Below are 24,777 nucleotides of genomic sequence, written 5' to 3'. Positions count from 1 at the left end.
CTCTGCTATCGAAAAGTATTAGATCAACAAAGGAAAGGGCATCATAACCATAAAGAGCATGAAAAGGAGGCATACCAATAGACATGTGATGAGATGTATTGTAACAATACTCCCCTAGGTGTAACCATTTCACCCAAGCATGTTGTTGATTTGAAACATAGTTCCTCAAATATCCCTCTATCCATTTATTAACTATCTCTGTTTGTCCATCTGTTTGAGGGTGATAGCTAGTACTGGGAGTGAGTTCAGTTCCTACGAAATGAAAGAGGTCCTTCCAAAAAGAGATGAGGAATCTACTGTCCCGGTCACTAACATTGTTTCTAGGCAAACCATGTAATTTAAAAATTTTGTTGAAGAACAATTCGGCCACTTGTGATGCCTTGAAATCAGATGTGATAGGAAAGAAATGTGCATACTTAGTTAGTCTATCTACCATCACATATATGCAATCCTTACCTTGAACCTTGGGCAACCCAGTGATGAAGTCCATGGAAATACTTTCCCATTTTTGTTCAGGAATAGGAAGTGGCTGCAACAACCCTACAGGAAAATTTTGCTCACTCTTGCTTTGTTGGCATACCATACATTCCTTAATGTGTTTAAGGACATCCTCCTTCATACCCTTCCATGAAAACCACTCTCAAATTTGCTTGTATGTCTTGAAGTATCCCTGATGACCAGCCAAAGGTGGGTCATGAAAGGCCCTCAATATCCTCTCCTTAGTTTTTGACCTTGGCACTAAGAAGATCTTGTTCTTGTAATAAATCAATTCATCAACAACCTTGTACCTATTATCATCCACTAACTTATCCAAAATCTTGGTGGCAAAGGAATCTTTAGCATACTCTAAAATTATGGAGACTTTCCAATCAGTAGAGATAGATGATAAGGAACACGAAGTGGGCTTTCTTGAGAGAGCGTCAGCAACCACATTATTCTTTCTTTTCATGTATTCAATATCAAAATCATAAGCTTGCAATTTTTTTACCCATTTTTGTTGACGGTCATTCAAATCCCTTTGGTTCAAGAAGAACCTGAGGTTATTATGGTCTGTCTTTACAATGAATCTCCCACATACCAAATATTGTCTAAACTTATGAAGTGCATGCATGATTGCCAACATTTCCTTATCATAGATGGAGTAACCTTTCTCTGATTGATTTAATTTTCTACTCTCAAATGCTATTGGATGTCCCCTTTGAGTTAGGACAGCCCCTATACCTTCTCCAGAAGCATCACATTCAACAACAAAAGGTAAAGAGAAATCTGGAATTGCAAGCACAGGGCATGAACTCATTACCTCCTTAAGCTTATCAAATGTTTTGTGTGCCTCTTCTGTCCAAACAAAAGCTCCTTTATTTGTCAAATCAGTCAAGGGGGCAGCAAGCTAAGAAAATCCCTTGGCTAATCTCCTATAGTAGCTACACAACCTGAAGAAACCTCTCAACTGTGTAAGATTAGTGGGTGGAGGCCAATCCAAAATTGCCTGGATTTTTTGTTGATCAACCTGTACTCCTTTAGAACTTATAATATGTCCCAATTATAGGATCTCTATCAAACCAAACTCACATTTAGATAGCTTAGCATAGAAGGATTGCTGCTCCAAGATTCCCAAAATAGTGTCTATGTGCTTTAGATGCTCGTCCCATGTTTTACTGTAAATCAAGATATCATCAAAAAATACCAAAACAAAATTTTGAAGATGTTGGTTGAATACCTTATTCATACAAGATTGGAATGTTGCAGGTGCATTAGTGAGGCCAAATGGCATAACAAGAAATTCAAAGTGCCCATAGTGACATTTGAAAGCAGTCTTTTCCACATCTTCACTCCTCATTCGGATTTGATGGTACCCTGATCTTAAGTCAATTTTTTAGAAGTATAAAGCACCATGTAACTCATCAATGAGTTCATCTATGCATGGTATGGGATACCTATTTTTTATGGTCTTCTTGTTTAGAGCCCTGTAGTCTATACACATTCTCATTGTACCATCCTTTTTCTTGACAAGTACCATAGATGATGCAAATGGACTAGAGCTAGGCCTTATGAATCCCATGTCCAGGAATTATTTAATAGTTTTTTCAATTTCTTCCTTATAACCTCTTGGATGGCGGTATAGGGTTGTTATAACTAGTTTGGCACCCTGTTCTAACTCTATAACATGCTCAAAACCTCTATCTGGTGGTAATCCTGGAGGCAAATCATTGAAAACTATACTATGCTTATCAAGAATATTTTGAATTTCAAAATGGAAATTACCTTGATTCTTGGAGAGCTTGTTGGATGGATTATGACTCCTACTTCCCATGTTACTTTTCCTCTTCAAAAAGTCCTCTCCATCCTCTTTGCAGAGACCACCTTAGGTGCTCCATTCGATAAACCTCTCAATATGACTTCTTTCCCATTGGAATGAAATTTAAACTCCATAGTTTGATGGTTCATGTAATAGCCTCCGATAGAGTGCAACCATTGAACACCCAATACAAGATCTGTATCCCCAATACCAACCACATAGAAGTCATCACATAACTCATAATCTCCTAAGGTCATCTTGAGTTGTTTCACCACCCGTGTGCAAGGCATAGTGAATCCATCAGCTACCGTAACATTGAATCCCTCAAAATCTTCTGCTTTAAGCCCTCTTTTCATGACAAATCCCTCATCAATAAAATTGTGAGTTGCCCCACTATCAAGAAGAGCTATCAACCTTTTCCCTGCTAGTACCCCTCAAATTTGAAAGGGATGGTATCTTGGGACTCCCGATAATGCTGCTAAAGTGCCATCCTTGCTGATTTCTTTTTCTTTCTCTTCTTCTACCTCCTTCTTAGTATCATGAAATTCCTCATGCTCATCTAAATCAAATTCTGAAGCAACTTCAATATAGTGCACTTGACCTTTCCCCAAACATCTATGTCCTAGAACCCATGGTTCTCTACAAGTAAAACAAAGCTTTTTCCTTCGTAATTCACTCCTAGTCTCTTCATCTACCTTATTTTTTGCCACATTTATCACATCTTTTGGTGGTAGTGTTGGGAAAGTCTTTTTCTGAAAATTTCCCTTATGTTGCCAAAGATTTGGGGGTTTTTGATTAGTGATTGATTTCATAGGCACGCAAGTTTCAAGTTGCAAGCTTCTTTTGATAACTTCCTGTAAGGTTAAGGGTGAGAAAGCCTTAACCAAACCCTTAACAGAATCTTCTAAACCATCAAGAAAAAGATAAACAATCCTCTTTTCACTCATATCAAGTACCATAATAGCCACTTTTTGAAACTCTTCTATATACTCATTAACTGATTTGGTTTGCTTCAACTTTGACAATTCTTTAAAGTACTCTTCATCATCCTTGAGGTCAAATCTATCTATCACTCTTTGACTGAAATCATCAAATTTAGTTACCTGATCATGACCTTGAGTAGTCATTCCATGATACCATCAATCATAGGCTGCATCTTCAAAGTGTAGACTTGCAAATTGAACAGCATCACTCTCCTTCATGGCGTTAAGTGTGAAGAAAGTCTGTAATTTTTGTAGCCATGCTCTAGCTGAAATTTTATTTGTTCCATCAAAAGTAGGTGCTGTAAACTTGCTTATTTTACTTTTGAGCTCTCTTCCACTTATGTCATGCTCCCTCCTGCTCTCTTTCTTGGGCATCAAAGTGTTCATCATATCCACATATTCTCTAAAAGGAACCGAACTACAAAAGTCATCATCTAAGCCATTATAAGTAGCTCTTAATGCAATCAAGTTACCTATAACCTCTTCCATGGGATTAATGGCTGGATTTGGTACTGGTGGCTCATCTATAGGCAAGAAAATAGTTTTGGTTGATTTAGATGGTGTGGATTTTAGATTTATTGGCTCCTCTGAAGTGCTCCCTTTCTCATTAATAGATGCAACTCCTTGTAGTTTTTCTGTCAATATTCGCAAAGCCTCTCTAGTTTCTGCCAAACTATCCGTTGTTTACTTCTGAGTATTTTGGATCTCTTGGAAGAATTTCTTTTCCATCTCATCTGGATCAGCCATACTTTTTCCTTCCTTAGATTTTGTACTTTTACTTTCAACTGGAGGTTTGATCAAAATTTCTTTATTCTTTTCTCGCTGCAAATATCTTTTTTCTCTTTCACTTAGTTGCATGTGACCATAAATTTTGACATGAAACTGATTAGAAGAAACATGCAACCATAAAATATGACATGCAAGACCTAGGTAGTTGTCAAAACTGACATGCAAGATCTGGGTAGTTGTTAAAACTGACATGCAAACTTCTACAAACCCTCAAGTTGGCAAGATCATGGCTCTGATACCAATAAAATGTCCCTTTACTGATTTTGTATGATATTTCAAGCCTCAAATTATATCTTTAAAATCAAACAATCTAATATTACAAAGATCCACCAATTTCTCAATAAAACCCAAATCGGGTATGTCCAAAATAGTGCCAAAAACTTCACAACTTCACAAATTATTAATAAATCTGAAAATGGATATTTTTTATAGAAATTTCAGCAGCATAACAGCCTTAAAAATTACATTTCTAGATCTATATAGCCTTTACACAACAGTTCACAAATGTAGGACAAAAACTATGCTCATCGGGCTCCCGAAATTAACACAAAAATGCCCGAAAACACCACAAAAACACTAATAATCTATCTCAGAAGTTTAATCACGTCCCAATACATATATTCAGCTCTATTTTAATATCTTAAAGTCTGAAATATAGAATCAACCCAAACTGATATGAAATACTCAACTGAAAACACCAAACTCATACAAAAAACACACCCAAAAACCCACAAATCTGCACTGTTCAGCACAAAGGAAAACTCTGTATGAGCATGCACATGGAATGGCTTAAAACTCCCATCCTTAGCCTTCCTATAAACCTACAAACTCTCATTCTTTGGTCTCCTTCTCCACAGGTTTGGTAGCCTCTGAAGAACAACAAAGAAATGAGCAAAAATCAAGTTCTGGAATGAGCCCAAAATGCCTCCAAACCCCTTAAAAGAGGGCATAACCCTAACTCACGTCAAAGAGGAGTTAATAAAATATAATTTAATAATAATTTTTATTTATTAGTCCATTGGTTTCCAAAGATTAGCCCCTTTTTTCGAAACTTCACCTTTTTGGAGCTTGCCTGCCTTAGCAAAGTTTATTATTTTTTTTAATTATTTGAAAAGGGGACATGAAAATCCCCTTGGTTATTCATTAAAATCCTTTTCAATATCCAACATGAGATATGTGCCACTAGACATCTAGACTCACCACATCCTTATATCTCCATCTCCTTATCACTCCATTCTCCTTACCTCTCTAGTCTCTTTATCACTCCACACCTTATCACTATGTTCTTCTTATTTCTCCACTATATTTCTTCTTATCACTCCTAATGGCCAACACACCTTATGACTCCAATGATTAAAAATCCATTCATACTCCCACTGCCATTTTATCAACCACCCCTTATACCTCCTAGTTGGCATCACCCAATCATGTGTCCACCACTCTAACAATTCACCCCCTACCATATTCATAGTCCAACACTCTGATAATTGTTGTCCCTCCTTATATCTTCCATTGGTCGATGCCTTATTACTCCCTCTACTGAATTCATTTTTCCACCAATTGGAATTAGGGTCACCACCAAACTAGAAATAATAGAAGCCACCTCAATACCCCCAAATTGTGTTCTATATTCATCAAGTAGCTCTCTGATAAGTCATAAATCCAATATTCCTCCTATCAAAGTTAGTGACCTACACTCCAATGTGCACACTTGATCCTCCCAATAATTTGAACCAAAGTCACCCTATTAACAAGGGTTTGCAAAATCTGCTATGCTATGAGTTGAAGCTTCATTGAGTAATTATATTTACTTTATATCAAAAACTTAATAATATTAGTTGACATTATTTCAATAGACTAACAAGTTGCAACCCCTCTTATGTCATGAGTTAAGATTTTTATAAAATAACTTAATTTTATTAATAAGGCAGCTTAAAGGAGTTAAGGGAGTCAAAAGGAAAAATAAATTATTTAATTAAAAAAAAAATGCAAGGCAATCCTAAGAATGAATTAAGACTTGAGGCCAATAAATCAAGATGTCAAAGCTTATTGTAGGCATCATGATATCACATTTATAAACAACTTTTTGAGAATTGATTTATCCAATTCATTTCAGTAGCATAACAACTTTGAGGAACAAATCTCCTTAAATACAGGTGAATTTGGATGATACCACAATTCAAAAAATGGGGGATTCATTTAGAATTTCAAATTTTGCTTCAAATTAGACTTGTTACAAAAGTTTCAATCATTTACAGATTAGAAAGGGTTTGTAGACTTTAGAGGGTAGTCACACCATTATTTATAGTAGTTATACCTGTCCATAGCTAGTTGTATCACCTTAGAGGCACACCTTGTGCCAAACAACCAATCAATAATAGAAAGAGTTTGAAAATCAAGGAAAATCCATCATCTATAATTTTAATTGGAAAATAGTTTGTCATTAGATTTCATATGTGAAACATGGTCAACATCAATAAAATTTTGAGGGAAAAGTAGTGAATTCAATAATTTCTCTTGCAAGCTAGGTGTATATTTTATCAAATTTCATTCAATAAAAACCTCTTCGACTGAACATTGTACACCAAGTGTGAACAATTATTTTCTCATTATGCAAATTCTTCTAAATTCAAAAATTATCATTTGTTGTACCTAAAAATGAGAATTTTGATAACTACAATTAGTAAATTATTTTCATGTTTTTTATGTTACAAAATGTATTATATTGGCATTAATCCATGATAAAACCATTTCAAAGACAAACATATCCAAAATGCTTCTAATATATCAACTGTCAATTGAATGGTTCAATTTCTAAGAAATTTGGGTATTCTCATGAATCATCTTCATCTATTAGAATATGTAAGAGTCCTAATGTACCACCGACACATAAATAAACTATGACCAACTATAACTAGTATTGTTCTCTTCACCAAAATATACAAAATATGTTTTTTTAAACACAATTATTGGGTATACCAAATTAGGATGAAGATGAATTAAATGTTTTGAGTTCCATACTTGTAGTGGAATGGGAAAGAAACCATTGGGAAAAGTGAAGAGATTTATGTGCAAGAATAAGAAAAGGAAGAAGATTCACTTGCTTGTAGCTTGCAGCCTATAAGTGACCACACCAGAAGGAAAAATCAGTCATAAGGTGAGAGTTCTAATGAAAAAACAACTTCACATCAAGTGGAGATTCATAAAATGTAATTAATCCATCATGTTGATCCCATATTGGAACTATATAAAACCATAGATTAGTACATTGGAGATGTTGAAAGAAAGATACCAGGGTATGACCATAATTCTGAGATTTATAATAGCAATAACATAATTTATCTTTATGAAGTATGATAGTGTTTTATCAAGAAGAAGAATACAATTTTCATCATTCATTTAAAGCCACACATGGTTTAAGAATGGGTCAAGATGGTGAGAATAATACATCCCATTATAAATCAAATTTTATGTATTTTGGGGTAGCCGATATAGAGGATTATCTAAGAATAAACGAAAATTGGTAGTATAGAGCTAACCAAGTGAAATTTCTTACTATGCAAGTAAGACAACATTTGCAAGAGGTTAAGGAAAGATGAAACCAATTTGATAATTCAAGAAGACCAAAAGAGCCATAGATTCATTTTTTATTCCTTCCAATGGAAAAATGCATACAAGATGATAAAGTAAAGGAAAATCTCATTAGCAATGAGACAATGGTTGAATTTAGTTCACATTTTAGATTGGGAAGTAGTATACCATTCTTAGGAAGGTGATGGTATTTTTTTGATGTCTCTCTTAGTGGGCCAATCATTCTAGAGATGTATTTATTGAGAAGTGATGGCATGCATCATTCATTTGTGAGTTTGTCACCAATTTCTCTTAACATGGAAATGATGGAATTTTTTGATTAGTAACATCATAGTTTTTGATGTCTATGCATTAGTCACTTCACTAGTCAAAATCATGTAGCACCCTTTGAGTTGACATTGGCTACTTTAGTGATTCACCAATATGGGAGTACTAAGAGGTTTTTCTATTGGATAGAGACAAAAAAATGACATGATTTTCATAATTTGACATTGGTTGGATGACACATTTGATATTATGTTGGTTGTTGTTCGACTTATGATTGTGAGACAAGGTGGTTACTTATGTGTATTTCTTGGCACATAGGGTTTCATTCTCACATTATTTGGATTATTTGCATATATGAATGGTTACCATATGATAATTTGTTGAGATTTTCCTTCTATATCTCATACAAAAAAGTCTATATTTAGGTGTGGGATTTGGGAATTAATTTGTTTGGACAATTATATTAGATTGAAGTAACTAGTTGTAAGGACAACCAAAGGCTAGGCTTAGGTTCTACAACATGAATGATGGTGTATAGGGTGCAATTACACCTCTCCATAGACTTAGACAACATCAATGACCACAATGTTATAGTCAAAACTTAGTTCTAAGTCCATAATGAAAATATGAATGACTCAAGAAATATTTTAATAATTCTTAATTCTATAATTAAATAAATTAATATAAGTGAGTAATTATACCCACTTTATATTAAATAAAAAATAATATTACTTTACATTATTATAGTAATATTCTCAAAAATAAATTAAATGAATTAATAAGGGAGTCTAAGGAATTTGAGGGAGACAGAAGAAAAAAAAAATTTAATAAAAAAATATTAGGCAACCCTAAAAAAAAATTAGTGTTTGAGGCTAATAAAGTGGTGCAAGAGCACCTAGCACATAAGAAAACCAAGAGGAAAAATGGTTCTATTATGAATAAATCATGAATTTTTTAATTCATACATTCATTTTATTAAGTTTTGAGTCAAATTGAATCCAAATGCAAGGCCATACAAGCCAAATTGTAAAAATTTACATAGTTGTCTTATTAAGGTCTTGAATTGATTAAAAGGTCAAATTTGTATAAAAGAACTATGAAAAGATAAAATGGTTCTAAAATTTAATTACTAGTCCATACTAATATTTTTGGAATGTTATTGCAAGGTCTCAGATCATATGTAGCAAAAAATGTGAAAGTTTCTTAAAAGTTGCAATGTTACAACTTTGTAAGAACTGCAAAAAGGATTAGAAAAATGTAAGAAGTTGGTTCAAATGGTATTTGGGAAGTTTTAGGAGGTAATAATAGTTTATAAAATATCAAAATCAATGAGGAGAAGACATTAGAATCATTTTTTGGTAACGAGTTTTCATTGTTTCACTCCATTGTTTTTTTGTCTTGAATGTTCAATCTCTTGTTTCTAGGCCTTGTATGACCTTGTACAACCTATAAAAAACATATTACATTGAATAATAATTCCATTTATTTTTGTCTAAATTAATTTCATTTAGATTTGAGAAAGTTATCGACAATTTATGAAATGTAATTTTCAGATTTTCTACAAACAATCATGAAGAAGTGTTTGGTAAAGAATCATACAAAAGATTTATAACCTCTAAATAGATTCATTGAAAATATATGTGCATCATATTTTAATTTCAACTGGTTTTAGAGTTTTTCTTGAAGCATATCAAAACTTATGATGTTTTTGGTAAAAACAATTTTAAAATCCTCACCAATAGGGTTTGTACAATGTTTAATCATTACCATTTGGTTTCACTAATTAGAAATTATTGACTCTGGTATTTAATATTATATTGAATAATACTTCATATTTATTTAGTTTCATAGCAAATGGTTACATATTTTGTCATGTATTTGATGCCTTAGATGGATCATATACATATCCTTCTGTTGGCCTGATTTTTCACTATGCAGAGGTTAAAGGAAAATCTTGTGAAAAATCATTTAAATATTGAAATTTTAAAAATTAGGGTTTTATTCCTTTTGTTTTTTCAAAGTCATTAAATTGCCCTAGCTTTAGAATACCCTCAAAATTATTTTCAAAAAAATGTTTTCAATGACATTTTTCCCCAAGGGAGGGCTTGCATAAACATGAGGTCATTATATTTTTGTTTAATCTTACGTGACTGCACTTAGCATATAAATTGATTAATCATTCTGTTAGCAATTACCTCTGATGACACAAAGTCTTTTTAATCGTTGATCCTGTTCAGATCAATGAGTATCGCATACCCGCAATTTCAAGATGCAAGGCCTTTAAGTAATGTGGGCATGCAACTTGGTGACACGTAGCCTTTACATTCCTAAATTCTGATGAATCATAAATTGTCAGGAACTTTTGCAGGTTTTTGAGTACTTTTGTGCACGTCCCAATTTTCTCGCGATGTCATTGGTGGATTCACCTGCAGAGATATGCAGTTTATCACCAAGAAGCATCAGCCATTGATTTTATCTCAATCAAGGGCTAACGCTTCCCCACAAGAAGAATATGCTCGACAGATAAATAATGCGGGGAAGCAAAAGTTGGACAAGTCGCATGGTCTAATGAGATGGGCCTGTTGTTAAAAGAATAATGGTGAGATGTCCTCCGTGGTGTGTGTCAGATGAGTTGGAACAGGTGGAGGAACATCATTCATCATTATTAGCCAATATGCTACTCAAATGGAAAATTTTATGTAACCGTTGATCTATCAGAGATCAAAGGCCAACACATGCCCGCAATTTGAAACTGCATAGGAAATAAATAATGCAGACAAGCAGATTTTTGACATGTGGCAAGGTGGGGTCAGGTATTTGCAAAGTAGTATGCCACACTATAAATGATTGATGACATGTACTGCCAGATGTACCACATGGAGGAGTTTTGAATGCTAGATGGAAATGAAGTCTTATCAACCGTAGATCTTTTGAAGATCTACGGTTAGTGCAATCCCACATTATGAAACTGCAAGTCAAATAAGAAAAGTAGGAATGCGCCTTTACGACGCGTGTCACAGTGGGACCAGACCATGAAGAATGCAGGAGTCACACCATAGGTTCTACCAGATGTGCTTAGCTAGAGCTATTTATGATCTGGGCCAGAAAGGTGTCAGAAATAAACACAATAGTCAGAATATGCGGGTTAAAAGCAGTCATGTCATTGGCCCAAGTGGATAATGTGAGCATAAAATAAAGAGTTATTTCTGATCATTGATCTTTATCCTGATCAACGAAAGGTACTTCCTCGGATTTTGAATTTGAGCAAAGTTTAAACAAATCAGGAATGCGCCTTGCAGACACGTGTCCGTGGTGACATCAAAAATTTTGTTTAGATGCCTTGCAGGAAAAGATCAGTATCACCGTTGACCTTTCAAAGATCGATGATTGGTGCAAGCCTACAATTTGAAAATGCTTGTTAAATAAGGAAAGCGGGAATGCGCCAGCACAACATGTGTACTAAATGATGCCAAGTACTTGCTTGCCTAGAAGATGATATGGGATCTGCTGGCGTGGAATTTGGTCAGACGGCATGAGCTCATATGGCAGTTTCTTATTGGTCAGTACAGCTGACTGGTTTTTATTAGAAAGTGGATTAGTCAAATCATCGATCTTGTCTTGATTGATGAACGGCACTTCCCCACAATTCTAAGATGAAGGGATTTTAAATAATGTGAGGAAGCAAAATTGTGACATGTAGCATTGTTTTAAAAGCTGTAATGCTTGTTACCTTTTAAATCAGGACCATCCAATCTAGTGAAAATCTATGGATGGGATTCAAACTTGGATGCAAATTGCAGGTAACGGTTACTGAGAGTAAATGTGATTCAGACATTATGCGTGCGATTTTATTGCATGGTAAGAGCCCATGATTTCACCATTAATGAACCACTAAAGCATAGAGAGAATATTAGGGCATACAAAATTTTCAGAGCTAGGGCACAAAAATTCTTGGTTAACAATCCAGTAAAATTGCAAAAGTTATCACATAGTGCAGAAGTGCAAATTTTGGTAGGTAAGTACTCTGTGGTTTTCTAAGTAAATTTAAAGTATCTGTTGTTGTGAAATTTCTAGGGTTCATTCAAAATGCCTCCCCGAAAAGAGTTTACTAGGCAAATAGATTATTTGAAACGTTCTGTGCATGATGACTTTCTTGAACAATTCCCCTTATCAGTGCATGAAATAACTAAGGGGAGGGAACTCATCCCAAAACATCCTAGAATAGTTGTAGCAGAGGGTTTTTACGACAAAGCTAATTGGGTAAGAGATGCCCAGGTTTCCATGGGAGGTCTAGAGTTATTTAAGAAATGGTTTTCAGAGCGAAAATTGGACACTCCTATGAGCAATATTTGGGAGTTTGATACTGGTAAATTAACAGTCCCCACTATTTTCTTTGATAGTGATTTATTGATGGACCTGGAAAAGAAATATGATCCTATTACGGGATGGGTAAAAAATCATTCTAGAATCAATCTTTTTAGGGTTTTCCCTAAGCTATTCAGTGAAGTTTTCAACTTTAACCCTAACCATGTTGTGCATGAAATCATTGATATGGATGATCTACAAGCCAAATATGATGCACAATGAATTTACCTAAGAACAGTGCCACTACAGGAGCATGCTACCAAGGTTGGTAATTTGCCTGTGATTACAGCCAGTACCCCAGAGCCATTGTTGAGAAGACATTTCAACTTGAGAGCTCAAGCACTGTATTTTTCTCTTTGCAAGATTTTTGGGATAGATGAAGGTGATCAAATTCCAGGTTCTATTGTCCTTATAATGGCTCAAACCCTTCAATTTGGAATGAGTACCATTCTAATTTTTTCCACTTTTCTATCAAAAGAGATTCACAATGGTTTGGTTGGAATAGCAAGGGGAAAAGTAAACAAACCATTCTATTGGTATTCATTGCTGATGCATGTATGCTTATACAAGGGATAAACTTTCTTCTCCAAGGGTATGGAGTTGAAAACAACCAAGGATGGAGAAAGGAATCCAGTGCAGTTATGGATTGTGGATATGACTTCAGAAGCCATAGATGCTAGTTATGTAAGGTTTGACAGATTTTTCGCATCTAGGCTGAGATTGCTTTTGAGAGGGGACAGCCCCAAAATTCCACAAGCATTGTTGGAATTGGTTAGACCTAGAGATCATGCACAAGGGCTATTGGTTAGTCATAGTTGGGGGGATATAATCCCTTATAATGTTTCAACTATGATAAGGGTATATGGTTTTGTGGGAAAGCCAAATGTGTTGCCTTTTCATGTGCCTTTAAAGATTGGGATTGTTGAGCTCTTATGGAAAATAGGCACTATAGATGAGAGGGAATTGATTAAGAAGGGCACTTTCTTTCCAATTGTTACTGTAGTGCATGATTTTGTCTTTGTCAGAAAAGGGTGGAAGCACCTGAATTTGTTTTTGGATAGATATAACATGGCAGAGTCTCACGCCAGATTCATTGACCCTGAAGGATTCTATGACCTTTTAAAACAAAGGGTAAGAGCTTCCCATATGGTACATCAGGTTTACTATCCAAAAGATATAATCAGAAATATCTTCACATTACAGGAACAAGAATTGAGAAAAGAGAAATGGATAGTTTTCAGTAAGACCCTAGAATTTATTAATGATTTTGACCCCCAGTATGACCCATTGAAAGATAAGAAATACTAGGGAGCTAAAATACAAGCATTAATGAATAATTTTTCCATAATAATTCAAACCATGAATGAAAAGAAAGCTATGTATGTTGAGACACATCCAGACAAGGCTGCAAAAGTACAAAGAAGAATAAGTAGTAGAAATGTGGTAGCTCCTGGCCAATATACATTGTAGAAGAGGGCAGGTTATGTTATGATTCGAAATGTGCAACAAGCACCCTCTCATTAGAAGCAAAGGTCAAGAAGTCCATCTGCAGCCCGCTCTCCAAGAAGGAAAAAACTAGAGCAGGGGTCTTCTTCTTCTCAAAAGGAACAATACTCCCCAAGCCAATCCCCAATCCATATAGATGATGAAGCATCTCTAAGGGAACAACTTAGACAAATGGGTGGAGAAGGGGATGTGATTGTCACTTCTACAACTTGGATGTTGGAGAGCCACAAGAACCTCCTACACCTTCCTTAGACCTAACCATTGTTGATTACCAAGGTAAGGAAATTGACCCAATAGTTGCACAGGCTTCTGAAAGATTTATTAATGATGAAAATTTTGTAAGATCTAGGGCTTTTGTTCAGTTTTTGTGGAGATTAAATATGGGAAATTTTGAGAAAGCCTGTGAGAAAATCAAAGCTAAGCAACCAGATAAACCTGACTCGGTTATTAAGGGAGATGTGAAGTCAAAAAAATTTGAGTGATTTTGCCCAATTTACTCCTAAAGTTGGGAGGCAAATAGTTAGACAGTCAAGAGTCCTCCTTCTGCCAGAATGGGATATAGCATATGCAATTGTTTTTGATTCAGTAAGGAAGCAAAAAGATGTTCATCTAACAACTGCTGAAGAAATATTATAGGCTCATAGAGGAGTCAAATTTAGTGATGACCACAAAGCCCTTGTTATATGGTCTATGGAAAAGAGGGAAAATACCAAGATGCATGAGTTTCCCACTGCAGAGCATACTGGTACATTAACAGTATACAGGGTTGGTGAAGTAAGTAGTAAGAAAATAATGGGAATGACCTCAGAAGTGCTAAAATTTGGCGGTGTTGTATCTGGCCAGGAAGAAGATAGGTTTACCCAACTCAATGCTAGGTTTGAAGAAGTTTTATAAGCATATGAGGAAAGGGGTATACAAATACAGTCACTGGAAAACAAAGTGTCTCAAATGGAGAAGATACTTGGGAAGAGAAAGGTGGGAGAATCCAGTGCACCTAGAATTGCATACCCTCCACAGTCATTTGATAGAGCAACCCCTATTGTTGAAATACTAGACACCCCTGAAAGGCCCTAATTCTATACTACAGAGGACTTTGAAGAAGAAAAAACCAAATTACATGAGTTGTAGGTAGAATTAAAAAATCAATATGAAGGAAAATTAAAGTAGGGTGCGATGTATTTAAGGGATAAAATACAATGGTCAACCTTCTTTGATCAGTTGACAAGAATTGCAACCCTCATGGATGAGTTGAATAAAGATAAGGATAAATTGACTCCCCTTGTATAGAAGTGGAGGGAGAGGAATAATGATATCACAATTATGTGTATTTCTGTCATCCAAATGCCTTATCATCAAGTAGAGAAAATTTTTGATTTGTTAAATAAACTAGAAGACTTTGATGATAAAAGGGATTCTTTGCAGAAAAGGTTAACACTTTGTTTTTCCCAATATATTGCTGAAAAATTCACTTTATTTCCTTGTGCTTTAGAATCTGTTGATACAATAAAGGAAAAGGAAAAGTGGAAAAAAGAGTTGGATGAAATATTTTATGAAAGGATCAAGAACATCATGAGTGAAACTGGCCACTGGTTCTGGGCAAGGACAAACGAAGAGTTAGTAAAGATACAGTTATTTTATAATGCCATGAGAAAAGAGTTTGATGATTTAGAGGAATTTGCAAATTCCTTAGTGATTATACAAAGAGAGGCTCTAAATTTTGATTGGCCAGATGATGCTGCTTATAATAAATGGAAAAATTAGTTTATAGAACAAATGTCAGAAGATGATGAGTAGGAAGATGTAAAAGTAAAAGTTACCCTCATAGTTAGTAATGAAGACATGGAAAATCCCCAAATTAAAGTAAGTTTGCAGGTAGTTGAAGATGATACGTCACTTTCTAACCTCATGGCCACTTACTCTGAGAATGAACAATAAATGAAGAATCAGATCATATTTTCTTGTCTCAATAATTGAGAAGCATAACAGAAAGGGACTCACCAAGGAATGTTCGATGCAATAGCCTTTCTATTATTTTCTTTTACCTTTTATGACAGATATCTGTCAGTATCTTTTAGAAGACACCTGTCACTTTCTTTTAGCCTGAAGCTTGTTGCATCTCACATTATTTAAGTGAGATTCCAAGGCTAAAGAATGGTCCAAATTCTAATTTTCTAAGTGATATGCTTAGTCTATCTTTGGTCCAAATTTTTTGAAAGCAAGTCTATGATGTATTTTCTCTATCAATTCTCTGAGAATACATGAATATAGAATGAGCTGTGTTTCTTTCTGAAGGTCATTCTGAGTCTCTTGTAAATGATATACAATTTTCAAAGAAAATGAATACAAATTGTGAATTGTCCCCATATCAGTTCTTTCTGAATCTTATCTCCTTCCAATTACTTGGTTATCTTAATATTGTATAAGTAAAGGCTGGTGCAATTGAATGCAATCTAGTTAGGTTGTATATCTGTTTATCACTGCTGTTAATTCAATGGATTAAATAAAAGCTTTGATGAATGTGATAAGGTTTCTTTAGTAATGGAAAGGGTTTTGAATGATAAATTCTAATAAGAATTGTTGATAGAATTTTTTGTAAGGCAACAAGTTAGATCTAAGAATTTGCTACAAACTTTGAACCCCAATGGATTAGGCACTGATCAAATTGATTCAGCTAAAGGAGAAGTATGTCACTAATGGTTGTCAAAAATGTAGAATTAAATCAATTTTACTTTTGTTTCCTATAGATTTTCAAAGCTGGCCAGTACTTGTCTGCATGGAATGTTTTAGCTTCAGTTAGCCACTATTGTTAAGAACATCTGCAGATCTGTAGAAGAAATTTTGGCCATATCTGTTGTATGGGATGTGCTTATCAAGTTATTAAGAATTATGTATGTGTTTGAGGATTTTGAGATGAGAATTGGAATGAAACTAAAAATAATCCTCATACAGTTTTCCCAGTCTTGAATCATCCCTGGGTATACCCACCCTGGTTTTGCAGAGCCAAAAGAGTAGAAAACCACCTTTGGTTTTGTTGGAGTTGGGTCCAAATGCTTTACACATGCAATTGTTAACAAGAATTGGCTGACCTTTAGATTGTATGAGTATTATCATCTTGGTATTAAGCATTTTGTTGCTTAGTAGTTTTAGTCCTTTTTAAAACACCAACACCTCCCATGTTTTATGATAACAAAATGGGTCTCAATGTGAGGGACATATCTCCCAAACACACTGTTGGATCTTTCCCATCTTTGGATATGTGGTTGGGGAAAAATTTGGACCAAAAATAAATGGTAAGATTAAGAAAATAAGGTCTACTTAAAAAGTTATAGATCTTTGTGTACAGGTCTATCAAATAGGACAACAAGAAGGAATAGTTTGGCTTATTTGTTGGATATAGGTAAAAGAATGAATGATGGATTATTTCAAATATAAAGGCAACTATATGGAGATTTTTATGAAATTTTTGTGTATATTCAATGGAAAATACCAATAGCCTTAAGGCCTATTTGTATGGTCAAATTTTAACAGTGCGTTATGTTTCTTGAAAGCCTTGAATGGTGTGAGTTTATGTATGGTTGGATGATTTGGATCCTAATAATGGATTGATGGTTGTGAAGATGATTTTATGAACATGTTTATGCCTTTGATATATTTATCATGATAGTAAATATGAGTTGTATACTGGAACTCCATGACTGATTTCTTGAAGGGTTATGAAGATGCTCTGCATCATAAGGCAACATGTCAGAGGCCATTTTGGGCATCATGAAATGAAAATATTTTTTACAATCATATTTTTGAGAATTGAACTCTATAACTCATTTCAAAAATACAACTTTGAGGAACATAAACACCTTGAAGGGAGGTGAATTTAGATGATACCCCAATTGAGAAGATGAAGGTGTTGATCTAGAATTCCTAATTGTGCTTCAAATTAGAGTTGTTACAGTATTTATAGAATTATTTGTAGAGTAGAGAAGGTTTTTAGATCAAAGAGGGCAATCATACCATTCTCTATAGTAGTTGTACCTCTCTATAGCTGGTCGTACCACCTTGGAGGCATAAATTATGCCAAATTCACCAATCAACAATATTGAGGGGTTGAAAATTGTGGGAAATCTATTGCCAACAATTTTAATCAGAAAATAAAGTTTGTTATCATGTTTTAGATGTCAAATGTGGTCCAAATCAATAAAGTTTAAGGGTAAAGTAGTAAAATTAAATAATTTTGCCAATAAGCCAAGTGCATATTTTGGCATATTTAGTTCAATTATTTTTGGTAATTATTATTATTACAAATAAATTTCATTGGAGTAGTTGGACTACAATGGAAAGCCCCAGATTATGTTTTATGCATATTTTATTCAATAAAACCCTCATAGATTGAATGTTGGGTGTTGGGTTTGAACAATTGTTTTCTCATTATGTCAATTCTTCTATATCTGAATGTTGTCAATCATTATACCTAAAGTTAGAATTCTTATAATTGCAATCAGTCAATTACTTTTATGTTTATTGTGTTGTAAAAACATATCCAAAACCCTTCCAAAAAATCATATAAATCCCAATAGGAAACTCAGGGAAAAATTTGCATCAGACTAATTAGGGATATTTTTTGTTTCAAAATTGAAGCTCTGGTTTTTATTGATATATTCAAAACCTTCTTTAAAAAATTAATCCATTCATGTGTAGTCTTTACCAATCCTACTTTTTTATAACCCACTAAAACTTAGAGTTTAAGTTAACCTATGAGAAACCTCATAATATCTACAAGGTAAATATGTCTTTAGTTGTTTGTTGAATACATTCAAATCAAAATCCTATATAAATTACATTGATAACATTTCAACCAAAAGTTTAATATCATACAACTAGAAATAAGTCCTATTGTGAATGTATGGGATCTCCATCCCATTTAATCTTGCACAAGTGCATTTATTTGGATAAAAACATTCCCCTCTTCACAACCTTTTTCTAGTGGTGGTAGATCAATACACTCGACAATCTTGATGCTTTTTAAATATGTAAAACTTGCAATTCCAATTTCATAATAACCTTGTTAACCCTAGGATCAAAATAAAAAATTATATGAATGTACACCAATGACTTGAAAAAGACAACTGCTAACACCAAAAATCAAGAAACAAGTAAATAGTAAACACCAATTAGGAGGTGCCTAAAGCATCTCTAAACCAAATTCACTTAGCAATTCATGACTCAAGTAATGAAAATTAAAATGAAAATGAAAATGTAAAAATATAAAATCTTCTCCTAAAATATAACATTAATAAATGTAACTACTTTATATAGGGAAAAAAACAACAATTTCTCAACAATTAAGTCCCTATCATCAAATTAGTTCTTATGTTCACAACCTATGTGTATATTTCTCTATAAAGTTAGAATGTTAAATCTTTGATTAGGTGAACATCCATTTTATGAGATGGAGGGGATGACATTGAAATACTAGAAAATAAAGTTGCAATATCAAATTTTCTCAAGCTTCTGGTGTACTCAGATTATACCCCAAACTCTAACCAAAAATATAAGAACAAGAAACTTGATCAGATTGACTACATAATTATTCAATAACCAATAAATCATATGTCATCAAACCACCCAACACTATCCCCCCTAAAAAATATAGATAGAGTAAACATAGTCATATAATTAGACTACTCAATCTAAACACTAAGTCACATATAATCAAACACATTACATCAAGAATCAAGACAATCTTTTAGGAAATTATCACCCTTAAAATGTTAACATAAAGACATCCTAACTATATTAATCACAATAAGTCATCAATACCTCTTTAAGAACCTTCAATATAATGAGATACATGATTACTTCTCTCTAAATAACAATACTAAATTATTCACGATGACAAACTACTACTCTTAAAAGAAATATAAGATCTAAACTAAAACAAGTATACAAAGTTCTCTAAGCCAAGAAACTAAATTATGAAATACTACTTACTAGACAACTTAAAAATAATGAAGTGAATAAACATTTAACAAATTTCTAAATCACATCTTCAAAAAGGTTTGCAACAATCATTAAAGTATTACCTATTAAACTGGTAGGAAAGAAAACATTCTTAATAGCTCAATAATATTCTAAACTAGATAAATGAATATTATGGGATCCATATACCTATTACTTTCATAAGATTAACTTTAACAACATATAATTTAATAATTATCATATAAACAAATTTAGAAAATAAATTCAACCACTAATAAATCTAAGATTACATATACAGTCCTTTTAAACTAAATTCAATGACTAAATTATAAACAAATTTCCTAAAAAACTAATTTATATCTACTAAACTAAACTTCGTAAACTACTAATCAACCAATAATAAATTAAAATGAAATAATAAACAAATCCTTAAACTTATATAAAGATATCAAATGTTCTTGATAATGTAATTATCTATACTATATTATCAACATCTAAATTGATAGTAAAACTAATTAAGAAAATAAAATCTATAAATATATATTATATATAAGTTAAGTGATTATAAATAAGCCTTTTCTAAATGCATTTCATGAAATATTCTTAGTAAAACCAGTGTAGCTCTTCAAGAAAGGGTATACATATATTCTATTATGATTATTAAGGTCAAGTCTATGAAAGTAGACTTCATGAGCTAAACTATCTACGTAAATTATCTTAAACAAAAAAAATATTATATGTATACTCACCTTGGTATATGTAGCTATGTTCCCCCAAGTTTTTGGATGACAAACTTTTTTGATAATTTTGTGGGTGACAAATAAAGACAACTATATGTATAGGGAAAATTTAAAATATACACTAAAATTTGCAAATATACATGTCATCCATATGAAACTAAGCGCAAAACATGTCATTTAATTATTGTAGAACCTAAACATACACCATTTGAATGCTACCTAGGAAATAATAACCGATTTTAGTACTTAATTGTCAATATGCATATAAATATGTGAACAAAAATATTTAAATATAGGTTTAGTAGTGAAAAATATCATAAAAATATGAAAAAATATAGAAAATAAAATATAGAAAAATGAAGCAGATTGTCGCTCAAGCTCTTGGAAGCAAAAAAAACCTCCTTTTCTTGCAAAATGAAAAGCCCAGCCAGTTGCAACAAACTCCAACTTCATAGGAAAAACCAAACAAATGAAAGAAATACCAAAATGTGGTCCAAATATTGACAAACAAATTTTATTTTTTTATTTTTTAATTTAAGCTTCATAGAAAAAGGGGCCAACCAACCATCCCCGATATTGTTAGATGATGATGTAGGGGCATCCAAGGGTCAAGGTTGTTGACTCATATGTGAGTTTTGGTCGAGATTTGCTTCTAGGGGTCATAAATTTTGACTCAGATGTGGTTTTGGCTGAAATTTTACATTTTTCTAGGAGCCTGAAATGTCATCTTGCCCTCCAAATTTGTCTTTTCTAGTTTTTTCCAATATTTTTAGAAAGTTTTTTTTGTAATAAATCTGAAATCATATTCTTGATTTCATTGATTAGTTGGCAATTCATCTTGCCTTAGTTGGGGGCTTTTCTTGGGAAAATTGGGATTTGTAGGATGGGTTTTGAAAATTACCAAAAATGGAAAAATTAGTTTTCCCAAAAATTTACCAAATATGGTAATTTTTGGAATTGTAATAAATATTTCTTTTCTTTCATTGTAGAGGCATAGTAGAGTTACTAAAGTTTAATGAAGAATTATGGCATTCTGAAACTTCTTGTTGTGTCATTTTCTGATCTATTCTTTGAAGGTTTTGGGTTACATCAGGTGACTTCTAGACATCCCCTTTTCGTACTGTAGATGACCAACCATCCCCTTTTTTTTTCTTGCAGAAGTCCCCAAAGTATCATAGATGTCCCATGCATTTTTTTCATAATTGGGGATGACAAGGGACGTCCCATACCCATTCCCTTGTCCTAGGGATGTCCCCATCTTGGAAACCTTGGTGTTTTGGCGAGGGACACATCCTTCGAGTACATAGATATGTAACAACCTAGAGTACAATATTTGAAGCACAATAAGAATGATAGTAGGATTGAATATATATAACTTGGTTTGAACTTATATCATGCTATTGGAAGACTAAATGGTACTGATGTTAAGAGGTAGATGAAGATTCTTGTGTATGAAATACATAGGAGTTCTTCATAGTGAGATTTCAAAATGAAATGGAATGACCAAAAATTTATGTGAAGTAAAATAGTTACATTATCACTAATTATCAAAAAGTAGTAAAATAAAAAGACTTCCTCTATATGCACACCTATATTGCAGATCATGCTCCATTGACATTTACAATGCTCTCTTATTTCTTCGCAAGGATGTACACCTTTTTTTTATATTAATGTTACTTACTACAAGAACCATGTCCTACTCAACAATTGCCACATCATCTCAATTGCAAGAAATATGGGAACAAACAAACAACCCCTAGTTTGAAAAGTCAATAATCAATTCGTTCACCATAATCAACAATTGACAAATTGTTTATCATTACAGAATGTATTTACATTACATTATCAAATATGTTGACCTACATGTCATCCATTCATCAAAATGCATAATTAATAATTCATTAAAGTCATCAGATACACTATCCATTAGATACAATTACATCAAAATGATCATCATAGATGATTGATTACAATACATCAATATAGAGTAAATAAGATGCTTTGAACATGTGTCCATCTAAAAGCTCTGGTCTCCATAGTCAACAGACATTGTCCATTCACTATCTGAGATGGGAGTGTGGTCCAAGTGCTTTTACCAAGCCAACCACAAAGTTTTTATCTCCCTCAGGGTCCTTGATATGAAGAACACCCTAACCCTGGAACAAGAAGCCTAATAACTTGAAACAAGAGGATCAGATGGATCTAGTGCAGCCATGAAACATACTACTTTTCACGTATGTCTAAGTAGCCTAATCATGAAAAGTGGTAGGGAATATAAACAACAACATATATGCTCATATGTAGTGAAATAAATGAAAGCATATCTACTCATATGCATATCTACCAAACATATTGAATCCATTCTAATAGTGTTGGTGGGTAGAGAGAAAGAAAACATACTATATCCATCTATAGCCCTCCTATTTATAGCCACATTATACCCATTCCATCAAGGAGTTAATAAAAAACTCAAGACAACATGTAATCACATCTCAAGGAACTAACATGTAACCAAATATTACAATATAACTCAGAGAAATCCTCATCTATAATCAACACAAGGCATTCAATAATTCACAAGAAATTACGGAGTAATTTTAGTTCAAAATTTAACCAAATCCAATGCTTTTTCTAAGCATTCCAAAAGACATTTCCAAAGAATTAATTCATTCCTTAAGTGGAAATTTCATAATGCAATAACAAAGATTAGGTTTATCACAATCCTATATAAACAATCAAAGAAGCATCATACATCTATCATTTTCTATAAAAAATAATTAGTGAAACATTAACTTCCTACAATGAAGTTAATTGTGTTTGGTTATATATGAAATTTGAAGAAATTAAGCAACTAGATCTTACTTACTCACTATTTCACATCTATGCTAATATGACATGCCAAATAGTCCTCTTCTAGTTCTTGTTCTATATCTGGAGGAGGTTTTTGTTCAATCTCATGTGCTTGAGCTGCCTCTTCATCTTGAGGCTCTTTGAATTTGAACTCAACTTGTTTTGGGGACTCTCTTCTCCTCTTATTCTTCCCTTTATCTACCCTAAAGTACTCAACATACATTTTGATGTACCATTTTTGCCTGACTGGGTATTGAGTAGGGAAAGTTGGTACTATAATTTTTGCACCTTTACCCTTAGTTGGGCATGTTATGGGTTGAAGGGTAAAAACCTATGGAACTAGGTGAAGGTTAAAAGGTTTCTTGATCCATTCCCTCATTAACTAAATTATGTGCCTTTCCCTATGATTTATATCTACATTCTCATCTCTATCTCTCTCTACATTGATAATCAGCCTATCATACATATTGTCACAATTTTACAATGGATCCAAGACATCTTGAGTGTCTTTCTAAACAACCTTGAGTGGGATCTTTATTTTTAAGGCCTTTTCCACCAGATATAGAGTCATCCTACAATAATCCCTTATTTGAATATCATAGGCATCTATTGTGTTCATCCAACGATCTTCTATAGCATCTTCATGCACAAAGTGCTTCCTTGGCAAATGCTAAACTCTACCAATATTATCAAAATAAGAGTGAGGGAAGTTGTAATCCTTTAAGGGATATTGATTGCACTCCAAATAAAAGGTCATAATATCTTGTTTCTCCTTGACCTCAAATGCACCTATAATAATAGGCCATACTCATTTTTTCTTATGTTTTTTTCTCACTCTATCATATGTAGATGTGAGTTGTCTGACAATCTCCAATAAGATAAGCCTATCTAACATATATCTTGGGAATTTCTTTGGATTTTCCACAATATCAGCTACCCTTATGTAAGTGAATATTTTCAACTAGATGTAGTAGGTGCCAATCTCTACGATCCTTGTCTTTGCCTCTACTAACATCCATTTAGCATTATCACCCTCTATAAATTAGATGATTGAAAATATAAAAGCATCATTCACCATTTAGTACTCTTTGCTCTAATATGAGAGCTTCTTCTTTACCAACTAAGGATATACCACATAGGGCCAGGCATTGACATTTTGCATGCTTCCCTTCTTATACAGTCCTAGGTAATCAATTGTCCTTACCACCAATTAGTACACCAAATATGATGTCATATAAAACTTGGGGTTGGCTTTAACTCCTACTAGTTGTTCATCTAGATTTTTACTTAGCATTGTGGCCCCAATCAATTGGCATTTTGGTTGTTCTAATGGTCTCTATAAAATGAACCATCTAGATATGAAGATGCCCAACTACCAATAGACCCATGACTCTACTAAAAAGTACAATAACATATT

Source organism: Cupressus sempervirens, chromosome 9, assembly GCF_028749045.1.
Source record: "Cupressus sempervirens isolate cs-2001-9-10 chromosome 9, ASM2874904v1, whole genome shotgun sequence".
NCBI classification, from domain to species: Eukaryota; Viridiplantae; Streptophyta; class Pinopsida; order Cupressales; family Cupressaceae; genus Cupressus; species Cupressus sempervirens.
This window is presented reverse-complemented; position numbering follows the sequence as displayed.